The sequence below is a fragment of the Mauremys mutica genome, chromosome 1 (genome assembly GCF_020497125.1).
Source record: "Mauremys mutica isolate MM-2020 ecotype Southern chromosome 1, ASM2049712v1, whole genome shotgun sequence".
NCBI classification, from domain to species: Eukaryota; Metazoa; Chordata; order Testudines; family Geoemydidae; genus Mauremys; species Mauremys mutica.
In genome coordinates, this window is record NC_059072.1 from 322,187,337 (window position 1) to 322,200,386 (window position 13,050).

A 13,050-nucleotide genomic window follows, 5' to 3' on the forward strand; every position below is an offset into this window, starting at 1 on the left:
ATAATACAATATAATAGAATCCAATAGGATATCATCTTTTTGAGTGATGGTCCCATGTGTATTCCACTACTCATTCTCTGTGAGCGACAAGCATCAGCCGTGCTGCTACTGCCTCAGTGAGGCACACATCACAGCTCGCTGCTCCATCTGCAAGTCCTTCCTACCTTACACCTGGGAACCTCAAGAGCTCCGTGTCTGTAAATACTTTGATGGAGGTAGCCATGAGCCGGGGGGGGCACACTCAGATCTGGGCCTGGGAGCCTCTTCTGTACAACAACCATCACCAGCAGCGAGCACCCCTCCGAGCATGCCCCAGACCCGACGGTCAAGTCCCAACATGAGAGTAAAAACACTCTTATGGGATCAGGAGCAGATCCCTGCCATGAATTTGGTAGGGCCCTATTTATGAGGAAGAGGCAGACATTGAACTGGTACCGCCAGCTCCACCAGTCTCCACTACTGCATCTTCCTTGCCAGACAACGCACTTATTACCCTCCTGCTCTCTCTGCCAGACGACCAATACCAGGACTTGCTCCAGAGGGTAGCAGCAGACCTGAGTGTCCCATTGGAGGAGGTCCAGGACCTACAACATCCTCTATCCTCCAGGGGTAGCTCTGCCCTTTAACGAGACCATTCTCCAACCAAGATGGGCAGTGTGGCACACCCTTGCCTCCTGAGAGGATGGAGAAGGTGGTATTTTGTGCCAGCTAAACAGGGTGGATTTTCTTTTTACTCACCCACCACTCCAGCCCCCTGGTTGTCTACGAGGCAGCAGAGTGGGCACATCAACATCCTCACAAGTCAACCCTTCCAGACAGGGCAGCTAAACAAATGGATCTGCTGAGAAAGGTATATTCTTCTGCAGGTCTACAATTCTGCATTGCTAACAACCAGACTCTGCTAGCCAAGTATGATTTTAACAACTAGAGCAGGTTAGCAGAGTTCAAGGACAAGCTCCAGGCACTGGTAGACAAAATCATAGAATATCAGGGTTGGAAGGGACCTCAGGAGGTCATCTATCCAACCCCCTGCTCAAAGCAGGACCAATCCCCAACTAAATCCTCCCAGCCAGGGCTTTGTCAAGCCTGACTTGAAAACCTCTAAAGACAAAGGGCGACTGGTTGCCAAGGTGGGCCTCCAGGCTGTTGTGGACACGGCTGACACATTCTCTTGCTCTCTAGTGACCAGGGTCCTTATGCACAATCGTCCGGCTTCCCAGAGGAGGTCCAAAATACAACCAAGGACCTTCCCTTTGACAAGAACAAGCTGTTACACAAAGAGACGGATTAATCCCTCCACTCACTGAAGGACTCCAGAGTCACACTACGGCCCCTTGGTATATATATTCTGGCCCTGAGATGCAGGCAGCAGAGGCAACCGTTCTGCCCACGTTGCCTATCTGGCTTACTGTAAACATCAGCAGGAGCTCCCACATCAGTAGCACCAATCTCAATGGCCACGCTTCCCTGCCTCTGTCACAACCACCTCCTCGAGCCTCTCCCTTGCCTGCAAGCACAAGAAGACACATGCAGGTCAACAGACACCGCTAAGAAACACTTCCGGACTCAGGCACATTGTGCTCATGCGCTCCTTCGTGTGGAATACAGATAGGGACTACACATCTTGAAGAACCTCCAGTTACAGGTAAGCAACCTCCTCTTACTGAGTTCAGGGAGCATTAGCTTACTAGTTTTAATGCTGTGTTTGTTTTAGGTCAATTTTTTGCTTGAACAGTATTTCTCAAATCAGGACACTTGCTTATTCTTAACCAACCAATAATTTATTAATTCACCCAGAACCACATTAATGTATAATCAACCGTTCACTGCTCAAATGTAGACACGGCTCATTATGTCTACTACATACACAATACAGTCTTGCAAACAATTATCACAGACTAGAGTTGAGGCTCAACAGTTATATCAAGGCAAGGAACAATGCAAAATACTGTATCAAGATTTATTATATTTACTTATGATAATCACTTCTCAATTCTTTAGTACCCGACACATATGTCTCACTTCCAAAGATGCACTTGTCTTTAAGGCACTTTGAAGGGTGTGGCTAGTACAGTTTGAACAGATTGGTCCAAAAGGGAAGAGTTTAAAATATTAAAAGCAGTTGCTTAAAACATTTCTTTTCAATCTCTTAGGCCAATTTGCTTGGACTTATAAAGGAGTTAAAATCTAAAATATGGCTACTTGAGGGTCTCAGTAGAGAGTGTAAGTTTAGCAAGATAACATACAGTTATTTATATTAAAGACTAGAAAGGGAAATACAATCTTCTAAATGAAATCTCATTTCTTCTTATCCTCCTAATCTTGGGACGAGGAAGGTTCCTTTCCACACAACTCTCTCTTCCAGGAATCAGTCACACTTAGGATTCTGCAGCTTTTTTGGGGAGGTTCAGTCAACTCTCCTATGCTCAGGAGGGTTTCGTATATCCTAGTTTCAGGGGTTGTTGGAGAGGGCTACTCTCTGATTCCCATTGGACATGTGCCAAGTAGGTGCTCAGATTTCAGCTTCTTAGTTTTTCTGCTGCTTCCACTGGTATCCAGTGGATGGCGCTGGTGTGTAACAAATTTCTTTAATCCTTTTCTTATCGGAAGCTTTTTAAGTTTGATTCATTTCAAGCGTTGTTTTTTATTAGCTCCTACTATTAATTGGGATTCTCACCTCACCCCCTTAGGCAATTTCTCTTAATATTTCAAAGTTTTATGCTGGTTTACATCTTTTAACATTTCTTCTTCCTTGAGTCAGACAGTTCCTATTCTAGAGTGCAACAATTATTTACAATGCAAACCAACAAAATCCTTTATATCTTCTAAGTTTGGAGGACATACTCCATACATTTTTATTTTGATTGCACATAAACATTTCACATTATTTAGGATTTGCAGTAGAACAAGAGACATTATTCACATACTGAAGGACATAGAACTGACTCACAGGACAAACAAATGTGAAGCTTCTAATTTGAGTTGCTTTTCTTCTACCCTATAATTCTGAATTGCTAACTATCAGGTGATGCTGGCAAAATACAAGCACATTAATGATATGCGGTTTAGCTCATTTAATTTGCCACAAAAGCCCAATGAACAGTTTCAAGTTTCATTGCCAAAAGGCAGCTCTTGGGTACTGCAGCACTGCAAGCCTCTCTGGATGCAGCTGATATAGCAGCTTGTTCCATCACTGTAATGCATGGCCTCAGTCTTCAGGATTTCCCTATAAAGTCCAGAACATAATTGAGGACCTTTCTTTCAATGGTCTAAAGTTATTCATTGACACCACGGATGATTCGCTGAAGGACTATAGGACGACCCTTCATTCACTGGGCACATATATGCCTGTGAATAAAAAGAGGTTTAACAGAACTCAGACAGTGCAGAGATCACACCCATCTCAGTTCTTCACTTTTAGTGTAAATGTCTGTGTATTTTATGATACACCTGCCTTGTGGTCCCTTTAAGGAGGAAACCAGAAGGCTCGCACCTTTGAGTAGAGTTCAGGGAGAAGGTGTGATCAAACTTCAGAGGGAGTCTGGGTAGTTAGCAGTGAGCTCAGGGGTTAGGTAGCTGGGCCATGTGGTTACAGCTCTCAGATGGTAGGTAGGTAGCTCTGCACCCAAAGAGTGTGCTTACAGGATGAGGGACTCTATCCTGGGAAGCAGTGACTCAGAAAAGGACTTGGGTGGGGGGATTGATATATAATCAGCTGAATATGAGCTCTCAGTGCAAAGATGGGACCAAAAAGACTAATACAATCTCAAGCTATATAAACAGAGCAATAGAAAGTAGGAATATGGAGGTGATATATTCCTCTGTATTTGGTAATGGTATGTCCTCTGCCGGAATACCTTGTCCAGTTATGGTATCTACAATTGAAGAAAGATGTAGATCAGTGGTCCCCAAACTTTATACCTCACCCCTGTCTGCACTCCCTTGCCCCAGGCCAGGAGTGGGGGGCTATGGAGGGGTTAAGGAGGTCAAGGCTGGGGCCAGACCTGGGGATGGAGCCAGGAGTGGAGCCTCAGCTGGAGCTGGCAGCCAGGGGCCCGGGTGTGGAAGCTGGCCCAGGCCCCAACCACGCCCTCCCAAAGCGTTTCTCTTCACCATCCTAGGAGAGTGTGCCCAGGGTCGGCTCTAGGTTTTTTGCCACCCCAAGCAAAACAATTTTTGGCTGCCCCCCATCCCAGCCCTGGGCTCTCACCCACCCCCACCAGTGCCCTCCCCCACCTGCACCCCCTGCCACCCCAGCCCTGGGCTCCCCCCCCACCAGTGCTGACTCCGCCCGCTCCCCCCTCGCCTCCAGCCGGTCCCGCGCTAGCTGGGTTTGGGTAAGCAGCGGGGCTCCTGGGCCATGCCTCAGCCCAGGGTCCCTCCAGCCAGGGCTCCTGCCTCCAGGACTGGCCAGAATCCGGGAGGGCAGAGCCAGGGGATCGCCCCAGCAGGGGGCCGAGATGCCGGGGCAGGGAGCCCCAGAGGGAGCGGAGCACCCCCCCCCGCTATGGCCCCGTTGTTGCAGTCCCTGGGTGTCTCGGGCCACTTTGCCCAGCCCCGGCTGTGGCACTGGGAGGTGGCCTCCCTGCGGCACCTGCAGGTGGCTGTGTGTGCCCCGTGGGGTGGCCCCCAACCCAAGTGTCCCTCACTCGGAGCCTGCCCAGCCCAGCCACAAGATGCGGCACTGCTCCACCGTGGTGCGAACCGCAGCGGCTCCAGGGCGCCCCCCATGCACGACACACTGCTGCTGGCAGGGCTGGCTCTAGGCTTTTGCCACCCAAAGCACAAAAAAAAAAAAAAAAAAAGATGGCCGGAATGCCGCTCCTGAACATGAGCTGCCCCAAGCACATGCTTGGTTTGATGGTGCCTAGAGCGGCCCTGAGTATGCCCCACAGTTTGGGGACTTCTGATGTTGAGAAATTGGAGAAGAACCATGAAAATGATTAAAGGATCGGAAAACGTGTTACATCAGGAAACTCAGAGAGCTCCATCTATTTAGTGTATCAATCAAAATAGGTTTATTCAATCCGTTTATGTAGCTTATCAGAATTGGATGATTTTCTAAAAGACGTGCTCTAGGTTCCAACTGGAATTAATTCAGGGAAGTCCTAATGCCTATGTTATGTGGGAGGACAGGCACGATGATAACAATGGTCCCTTCCGGTCTTGTAATTTATGACAGAATGAAGTATTGATGGAAGTGAGTTTTAAAGAGTGCATGTGAGAATTGGGTTGGTGGCCAAGAAGTGCAATAGGACAGCAGTTCTCAACCAAGGGTCCAGGAGCACGTTTCCAGGGGTCCTCCAAGCAGGGCCGGCATTAGACTCACTGGGGCCCAGGGCAGAAAGCCGAAGACCCGCCGCACAGGGCTGAACCCGGGGCTCCAAGCCGCGCCACCTGGGGCTGAAGCTGAAGCCTGAGCAAGTTAGCTTTGTAGGGCCCCCTGTGGCGTGGGATCCTGGGCAATTGCCCTGCTTGCTACCCCCTAATGCCAGCCCTGGATTTTATATGCAGAAAAACAGTTGTTGTGGTGCAGATGGGCTGCGGAGTTTTTATAGGATGTGGGGGGGGAGGGGGCTCAGAAAGAAAAAGGTTGAGAAGCTGCTGCTGTAGGAGGCTGTTTTAAGTGTAGGCGATAGCAGGAGGAAAGAAGGCATGAAGTGAAAAGTGAGAAAAGGAGAAATATGATGCAAAATGCTTCTTTGCTTGTTTTATATGTAATGTATGGCAACAGGGCATCTGGCATTTCAAAATGCTTATTGGCAAAATGTTGGAAAATCCCTTCTCTCAGTGTCAGGAGTTTATTAAACTGATAGGAACTGATCGAAGGAAGATATGGCAGATATACAAGATATGAAAAGAAGAATATTATCTTTCAAATGAGAACATTAACTGAATCAGGCAATGGAGAGGGAAATGGTCGCAGTAGGAACACAACATATAAAATGAATTAAGAGAAACACTGTGGGAGAAAAGACCATCAGCGTTCTCAGAGAGAGGAAAGCAGGCAATAAAAGATAAGGAAGCATAAACAGGCCAGGGAGTACTGCATGTTGGCCCTTGTGATCTTCCTCTGTGTCTGAGATTTGTTTACTTATTATGTACACCAGGGCTTTTCTTCAACAGATGGCTTTTTTGCTGTGGGGCTTTGGTTCTCTGTGGCTTTGCCGAAGTATGAAAACATTCAGACGTGTTTTTAGAAGGAAGAAGTACCCAAATAACCTTTGATAAAAAACAAAGACATATAAACCAATAGCAAAAAATGATGACAAAGATAAATAAGCAGGATAAATAACTCATTCTCTGCTAGTGTGTAGTTTCAGCATAGAGGTGATTATTCCACTAGCAACCTTTAACATCAAGTGCCTCTCTCTCTCTCTGAGTAGTCAAACACCGCTGTTGTTTGTAAAGTGAAGAGCCATTAACCACATTGTGAGTATTTCAATTTTTAACTTATAATAATGCGCTTGCAGAATATAGTGTTTCCACCCATAGGCAAGTATTTTTCTTCCTACTGTACAGATGGGGGGAAAAATGAATGTCAGAGAAGCTAAAGGAAAATATTTCAAACCCCGCTTGGTAGTGTTGACAATATTAAATTTTTAAAATAAATATTAACTATTGTGAAATACTTTTCTATGGCTCTGACCTGGGCCTGCCAGCTGCCATCTTGTAGGATAAAAAGCTGAATGAGGGTGTGGGTTACTTGCCCAACCCTCCCCCACATTGTTTTTGCCACACCCCCACATTTCCAGCAGTTTTTTTTTTACACACTTCACAGCTACTGCCTTGACCCCACACAGCCTAAAATATATCCCCTGCTCGAATTGTGGATCCCACCTGACTTCACCTCTGGATTGTGGGAATCGAGCAGCAGGAGGGGTGATGAGGCCGTTTAAGTATAAGCTGCTGTGAAATGTATATGAATCATAGAATCAAAAAAATATAGGACTGGAAGGGACCTCGAGAAATCATCAAATCTAGCCCCCTGTGTTGAGGCAGGACCAAGTAAACATGCCGGACAGGGGTTTGGCCAACCTGTTCTTAAAACCCTCCAGGGATGGGCATTCCGTTAAAGTGACCTGCTGAGAAGACATGATGTTGCCAAACCAGTGGAGAATTTTGCAGCTCAGGGACAATCCCCTTTCTTCCATTTGCTGCAAGACAGGGGCACCAGAACACTTTTTACTAGCTGTAAGGGCGAGTGACAGTGGGAGGGGTGGGGTCTTGGAGGGATGAGGCAGTGCAGGAGCTGGGCCTTGGGGGAAGGGGTGGTGCAAGGGTGGGGGCTTGGGGGCAGGAGCAGAGCAGGGTCAGGGGTTCAGATGGAAGGGGTGTCACGGGGCGTGGGGCCATGGTTTAGGCACGGGTGGCTCTCCCATACTGTTAGGAAGCTTCTGCTGCCCCTGCTGCAAGATGGTAGCTGCCGGTTGTAAGGTAAACTTCAGTCACTTGATGAACACTTGCAATAAATAACAAAGGAGAAGCCAGTACTCAAACATAAAATGTCAGTCTTTGGGCAAAAGGTCACAGCAAGAGCCTGGTCTATAATTTTTTGAGGCATTCTGAGATAAGGTAGGTCAGTTCCTGAACAGCTTTATTCAATGGGCTTGTAGCAGCATAAGAGGACAGTTTAAAATGTAAACTGTAAATGGTATTCCTTATCAGATACTGTTGTAAGGTAGGCAAGAGGACTCTGAGCGAGTGCGTCTTTACAGCTACATGTCTGCATTCAGTGGTCGAAATGTTTATAAACCACAAAACACACTAATGGGAATGTTACAGGATTAGTTCCGGATCTTTGCCCAGAGGTTTTTTCCCTGTGTAGAAAATAATAATCTGACATTTCTCTTTAGCAACTGTAAATATGTAGCTAGGTCCTCAGCTGGTATAAATTGTCATAGCTCCACTGGATCCAATCAAGCGCTATGTGCTGAAGATCAGCACCAAGATTATCTGAGCCATCAGCATGGTAAGACAACTCAGTTTCTGAAAATTGAGTAACAGTGCCTGCTTTCTAAAATAGCAGACAGCACATAGACCCCAGCAAGGGATAGGTTATTTGACTATGTCTGAGGAAGTAAATAGCCTGTTTTGCTTTGAAATGCTGATGATACTGAAATCGTGATTGTGCTAGGAAGCTAAACATATGGCTCAGAACATACGAAGGGAACAGAATAACAAGGTGCCATTTGATAGTATTCTGTGTTGTATCCACTCTGATGTTTTTCCCCCTCAGGAGCTTAACTTTTAGAAATGGAAAACCAAGCAAAACTGAATTTAGAGTCTCCAGATTAGATGCATCTCATTAGGTACAAGCATGTTTGGTTGTCTACATTTTAGTTCCCGAAGAATAATACAGAGGCATAACAATCAGTTAATGACAGAGCCTCAAGGAAATACAAGTGTTAGAAAAACTTTTATAACTTACTAAAAACTCCTGTAAAACTAATGACACATGTTATCAGAAGGATTCAGACATTAGCCATAATAAATTCAATTTATTACAAAGGGGTGTTTAAATTATAGTTCACTGCCTCTTTTAAGAATTGTACAAATAGCATTTACTATTGCTATAGGATTGAAAACAGGCATATGGTATCAGCTTCTATAAATGATTAAGAACTTGGGACTTATTTACAGTGGGCCCATACCAATCCGGTTCCTTTATTTGTCAAAGAGAGTATCTTATAGAAAATCCCAAATGCACAGGATGTCTTCAGCCCCATATAACTCCAGATCCTGCTGAAAGTATTGACCTGCTTGTTTCTGTACCACGATTGTTTGCTGCATAACTTTATTTACAGCTTGCAGTAAGTTTTTAAAAAGTCCTCTTGCCCTGCTGCAAAGCCACTGAATAAGGCCTAGTCTCTCTCAGAGGGTCAAGCATCTATAGACCAAGCTGTTGCCGTGGCTTTTAGACATAAGGAGATGCCTTTTGCTAGACCACATGCTGACTTGGCATTGCCGTTCTCCATATTTAGGAGTCTGACTTTGGACATGCAGGTTAGAAAATTTTGCATTAGTTGTCTTTGGTTCAGTTTCTGTTCTTTAATCCAAATTCCAGAGTTCAAGTGGTAAAGTTCTATTATAATTTGTTTAGATTGTACAACCCACATTTTCCCACCCCAACAATTTTTGTTTCTTCTCTTACATTTTCTAATTGCTTAGACCATGTGCTGGATAATATGGGAAGTATTAATGATGAGTGTGTAAATATGAAGGAAACATTAAATTGTCTGGCTTTAATGCACAACCACTTAATTAGTGTTCCTCATTCATCCATTAGTCATAGCTGTTTTTTCAAATGGTTCCCTATGTTAGTCTGAATTCTCTGTGATCCTGTTGAATTGCTCCAAATTCTTAGATCATCCTGTCTAATTGGTTTACATAGATGTTTTTTTCCTGCATTGCTTCACCTTTGGTTTGTCATCTTGTCTTGCCTCACCAGTCTTTATCTCATTTCATGTGGCAAAAGGATAAGATGTAGTTTATTGCTTGTGTCTACTGTGAGCTAAAGTGTTAAGTGACTATAAAAGCAAAAACCCTTTTACAATTAATTTTGTGTATGCAAACCCTTTGTGTCAATTGAAAATACACTGATTCCAAAACACTTAAAGTCAAAAATTTCTGTGTGACAAGTCGCCTTCTTTTTACTAACTGAGAAGCTCTCTGCTTGTTTATTTAAACAGGGAGCTGTTGAGTATTTCTCTGGCATTTACATCTACCTATTTACATTTTCACCAATTCCCTTTGATTTTTCCACATATTATAGTGCCAAGTATCAGAGGGGGTAGCCGGGTTTGTCTGTATCCACAAAAACAATGAGGAATCTGGTGGCACCTTAAAGACTAACAGATTTATTTTGGCATAAACTTTCATGAGTAAAAAAAACCCCACTTCTTCAGATGCATGGAGTGAAAATTACAGATACAGGCATACATATACTGGCACATGAAGAGAAGGGAGTTACCTTACAAGTGGAGAACCAGTGTTGACAAGGCCAATTCAGTCAGGGTGGATGTGGTCCACTCCCAATAATTGATGAGGAGGTGTCAATACCAAGAGAGGGAAAATTGCTTTTGTAGTGGGCAAGCCACTCACACTCCCTATTCAAGCCCAAATTAATGGTGTTAAGTTTGCAAATGAATTGTAGCTCTTCAGTTTCTCTTTGAAGTCTGCTTTTGAAGGTTTTTTTGTTGTCAGATAGCTACTTTTAAATCTGTTATCTGAATGTCCAGGGAGATTGAAGATGTGACATTGCACTCCATAAGATTTTATGAAAATATGCTAATTAGTGTGAATATAATTTAACTGGAACATGCTTCATGCGAAAGGTCTCTTGTAAGGTATCATTACAAATCTTATAATCTACTGAGTATGTTCATTCTGTTTGTGTGAATGTATCATTCTTGTATCTGAAACTAGAAATATGAAATATAACTCTGAGGTCCTACTGTAATTATGCAAAATGTGGGCCATTAATGGTGGTTTGAAATCTTGATGGGTCCCATCAACTAGGACAATTGACTGTAGATGGCTCTGTTTACTTGCAAGCCTTCCTGTGAGTTCAGGCTGGGAAGAATGAAGGCTTGGGGTCTCACAGAACATGTGACCATGTCACCTGGTACTGGAATCCATCTTAAACCTGGGGCTTTTCCATTTAGAAGGAGGGGAGACAAAAGAGACAAAAGATTCCCACCTTGTGCCAAAGCTATATAAGGGCTAATCCATGGAACAGAACAAAGGGGGATGCAGTCATGAGAAATCCCCTAGCTACCACCTGAGCTGGAACAAGGACTGTACCAGGGGAAAGCATTGGGCCCAGACTATAATGGAGTCTAGTCTGTGAATAAAGCTTATTGGAACATCTCTGAGAGTGAGATTTACCGGCATTTAGTTTCCTACTGTATTCGGCTTAGACTTGCGTGTTTTTGTTTTGTTTTGCTTGGTAATTTACTTTGTTCTGTCATTACTTGGAACCATTTAAATCCTACTTTTTATATTTAATAAAATCACTTTTTACTTATTAATTAACCCAGAGCAAGTATTAATACCTGGGGGAGCAAACAGCTGTGCATATCTCTATCAGTGTTATAGAGGGCGGACAATTTATGAGTTTACCCTGTACAAGCTTTATACAGAGTAAAACGGATTTATTTGGGGCTTGGATCCCATTGGGAACTGGGTATCTGGGTGTTGGGGACAGGAGCACTTTCTAAGCCATTTTCAGTTAAGTCTGCAGCTTTGGGAGACATGGTTCAGACCTGGGGCTGTGTTTGTAGCAGGCTAGCATGTCTGGCTCATCCATGCAGGATTCTGAAGTCCCAAGCTGGCAGGGAAAATGGTCTCAGAGGTAGTCTCAACACATCAGGTGGCAGTTTCCCAAGGGGGTTTCTGTGACCCAACCCGTCACAGAAGTGTTCTCCTACTGGCTTTTGTATGTTACCATTCCTGATGTTGGATTTGTGTCCATTTATTCTTTTATGTAGAGACTGTCTGGTTTGGCCAATGTACATGGCATAGGGGCATTGCTGGCACATGATGGCATATAACACATTAGTAGATGTGCAGGTGAATGAGCCCCTGATGGTGTGGCTGATGTGGTTGGGTCCTCTGATGGTGTCACTAGAGTAGATATAGGGACAGAGTAGGCAACAGGGTTTGTTACAGGGATTGGCTCCTGGGTTAGTGTTTGTGTGGTGTGTAGAGGATGGACTACAAGCTGTTAGGGATAGTATCCCTGATGAGGCCATGGCACACCTGCTGGCTGAACTTTATGACTTTGTCCTCACCCACAACCATTTCAGATTTGGGAACAACTTATACCTTCAAGTCAGCAGCACTGCTATGGGTACCCACATGGCCCCACAGTATGCCAACATTTTTATGGCTGACTTAGAACAACACTTCCTCAGCTCTCATCCCCTAGTACCCCCTCTCTACTTGCACTAAATTGATGACGACTTCATCATATGGACCCATGGGAAGGAGGCCCTTGAATTCCACCTGGATTTCAACAATTTCCATCCCACCATCAACCTCAGCCTGGACCAGTCCACACAAGTGATCCACTTCCTGGACACTACAGTGCAAATAACTGATGGTCAAATAAACACCACCCTATACCAGAAACCTACTGACCACTATTCTTACCTACATGTCTCCAGCTTCCATCCAGAACACATCACATGATCCATTGTCTACAGCCAAGCCCTAAGATACAACCGCATTTGCTCCAATCCCTCAGACAGAGACAAACACCTTCAAGATCTCTATCAAGCATTTTTAAAACTACAATACCCACCTGAAGGAGTGAGGAAACAGATTGACAGAGCAAGGCGGGTACCCAAAAGTCACCTACTACAGGACAGGCCCAACAAGGAAAATAACAGAACACCACTGGCCATCACATACAGCCCCCAGCTAAAACCTCTCCAGCACATTATCAACAATCTACAACCTATCCTGGAAAATGATCCCTCACTCTCACTGACCTTGGGATTCAGGCCAGTCCTCGGTTACAGACAGCCCCCTAACCTGACGCAAATACTCACCAGCAACTACACACCACACCACAGAAACAGTAACCCAGGAACCAATCCCCATAACAAACCCTGTTGCCTACTCTGTCCCCATATCTACTTTAGCAACACCATCAGAGGACACTGGTTCTCCACTTGTAAGGTAACTCCCTTCTTTTCATGTGCCAGTATATTTATGCCTGTATTTGTAATTTTCACTCCATACATCTGAAGAAAAGGGTTTTTTACCCACGAAAGCTTATGACCAAATAAATCTGTTAGTCTTTAAGGTGACACTGGACTCACATGTTATAGTGTTATGTCTGAATTATTGTCAAGGGAATTAAACCTTTAAGGGCAAAAGTTAGTGTGGCCATTCTGCTGTTGTGATTTCATTAATTGTAGTTGCATAGATAATATAAATATAGTCGTGGACTCTAAGTCCAGGAGGCACCACCAGATCACCTGACCCTCCTATGTATCACAGGCCACCAACACCACCGAGCACCCGCACTGTAAACCTATT